We start from the raw sequence: 2,955 nt of genomic DNA, 5'->3' as shown, positions 1-2,955 counted from the left end.
CCAGAAAATCCAAACGTTAGAAATTCAGTAAAAGTTACGTGTTTTAAAAAAATCTTCCTGGTTTAAAAGTAGGAAAATTTTCACCCTTATCATTAGCTGCGACTTCATCTATCAAAGTGATGCCTAAAGATCTCCTTCTGGCCGTTTATTCAATTCATATTCAACTGAATATCGTCTGCTTCCAATTTTTAATCGCAAAATTGCCTGAAAACACAGTGAAAATGAGTTGAACAAGATCCGACTCGGAGGACCAAAACCTGAAAATTGCTTGAAATCCGGGGGAAAACAGGTCAAAGCAGCCACATGTCCGACAGGCGTGAATAAAGCGAATAAAACTAGGCCAAGGGTCTCAACCCCCGGATAAAGGGTGACCCACTTTCCAAGGGTGAAGGACAGATGCATAAATCTGCGGCTGAAGCCTCCCACCAATCAACGTGGGGTACGGTTTTAAGCGCTATCGCGATCAATCAAGACACAATTTCGATTCTAGGAATCCAACAGATGATTTGCAAGTAAATTGCGCAGTTAAATGACTGCGACAATCGTCGCGGGAAGGTTATTTTAACATTTTTTCCAAGCACTATTGATCTCTAATGTCTGGTTCGGACTAGTGATGGGAGGGATCGAATTGAACATTTGCAAAGAAAGAGAGATGTAAAAGCAGAGTTTTATCCGAATCCTCGAATGCGTTGCCGTGAGGCGCTATGAGTTGTAACTCAGCAACTCACAGAGCGGCATCAACTCAACACAGTGTTACCCGTGCCTATCTACAAGCTGACTTTTTCATAATCCAATCCATTTGAATAATCGATTATCCTCAGCCCTAGTCGAGCCGTAGTAATTAAACCCTTAGAAGACCACAATCTCATCAGCCGCGCTATTTTCGACTGTTTGCCGTAAACAGTTTGGCTGATTCGAGGAAATTCGGCGGCATGAACAAGCCCGCGGGGGAAAACATCCCCAACAAGGAGGGTCCGTTTTCCCCATCGCTCCCCCGACGGCGAGACGTAGAGCGATCGATTGAGCTCGCCAAGAATCGCGTTTTTTTAGGGTTTTGTCGCGCTTTTTACCATTTATTGTTTGGGGCGAGCTGCTGGTCTATGCGCCGACCTTGGACCGAAAGAAGGGCGATTTTCCATCTGCACCGGCTGGTCGAGGAATTATTTGCAAGAGACCTTGGAAACTTCCGCAACTGCTGTTTCTAGTCGCATACTAATAGTCGGGCAGCATGTTGACCAGAACTGAATTCGGGCTACTTTTCATCGTGAAACATGGAAGAATTTACGAATAATCTTCAGAGGATCCGTCGTTTTGTCATTCACATTCCCCCCCTTGTGCTTGTATTGATAAGGCACCAGAATAAACGCATGTAGTAAAGGAAAATTAAGTGAGCGAGATCCGGCTCGAAGGACCAAAGTTTGTACGTCTGATGAAATAATCAGGTCCCAAAGAGAAAACGCAGGAAAGGAAGACTTTCCATTAGAACTGTGAGGGCACTTTTGGTCATGTTTTAGGGGTTAGGGCAAGGCTAAGAAGAGTCCGAAGTGCTTCTTGTTCTTCATCTACCATAGTCTTTAAAAATCTTCTTCTGGCCGTTTAGAAGTAAGTTTTTCTTTCACTAGGAATTCTCTGATGCTCAACCGTCTTTACTCGGTTGATTTTTCTGATCTTCTGCGTTCTCCACGATGGCTTCATGAAATGATTCCGTCAACCTTACTACAAGCGTTTTTATGGCAGAAGCTTCATGGGTGGTCAGCTTTAGGCACGTTGAACATAAAATGAATGTTAACGGAATGAGATCCGGCTCGGCGGACCAAAGTTTGTGCGCCTGATGACATAATTGAGCCAAACACCAGAGAAAAGACCACAGTTTAGGCCCCAAATAGAAAACAGACAGAAGGAAGACTTTCCATTAGAACTGTCAAGAACTTTTGGTAGTGTTTTACGGATCAGGGAAAAGACTAAGAAGAGTCTAGTCCGACATGTTTTGCACCTTCAGGGCATTTTGTGCTTGATCAACCAAAGAATTGTCTATAAATCTCCTTGTTCCGGTCGTTCATTTAGATTTTTTTTTAGTTTTGTTACTTTTGCGTTTAAATTTTGTGTGTTTTCATCAAGATTTCTTCTCACTGAAACTACTTAATATCTCCTTACTTTAAGTTTAGACCGCCAAAACTTGAATCACCACCAAAAATTATGTTTGAACAAAGAAAATGCAGCAAAATCGGGAAAAATTGCATAAGAAATCAGATCCTTCTTCCACAAGCCGCCTACTTGGAGACCAGCCAATGCGGTTAAAACGTGATTTTTTGCTAAAGAATTTGAGTATGATTTGCTCCGAATATTCCAAAATGGGTGTCGAAGTAGGCCTGGGTAACACTGTGTTGAGTTGTTGCCGCTCTCTGAGTTAACGAGTTATAACTCATCGGTTAATGAGTTTTAAGTAATCTATTAAGTCGACTGTCTGACTAATCTCTGATGTTCCAGTGTTTTTATGACGTGAAAAAAAATATAGGACTATTTTTTTGTTTGTTTGAATATCTTCTGCGTCCGTTCTTTTTCCGTTTTTTAAAACCGCCGTGAACATAACATGAAAATTACGCGAATCTGATCCGAGTCGAAGGACCAAAATGTGTGCATCTCACCTTAGAATGTTGGGCTTTTTTGCCCAGAATCAGCCGCCCAGGAACCATTCAATTAAGAATATTGGAAATATTATTCTCAGCAGTGTTTCCAACACATTTATGACCAGTTATGGTTGTAAACTGAAAATGATTTAGGCGAGAGCAAAAAAACGAAATTTCAAACCTTTGTTAAGTAGATAAATAAGAACTGCGCTGCCAAAATCGACAACTTTGCCGACCCCAACCAGTTTTATAACCCGGATTTGAATTACTTTTTAATGTACTTTTCCTTGCAAAAGTTACATTTTCTTCAGGTAGTAAACTTGTAATA

Source organism: Dendroctonus ponderosae, unplaced genomic scaffold (genome assembly GCF_020466585.1).
Source record: "Dendroctonus ponderosae isolate FM_Combo_2020 unplaced genomic scaffold, Dpon_F_20191213v2 Dpon_F_20191213_11, whole genome shotgun sequence".
In the NCBI taxonomy this organism is placed as follows: Eukaryota; Metazoa; Arthropoda; class Insecta; order Coleoptera; family Curculionidae; genus Dendroctonus; species Dendroctonus ponderosae.
This window is presented reverse-complemented; position numbering follows the sequence as displayed.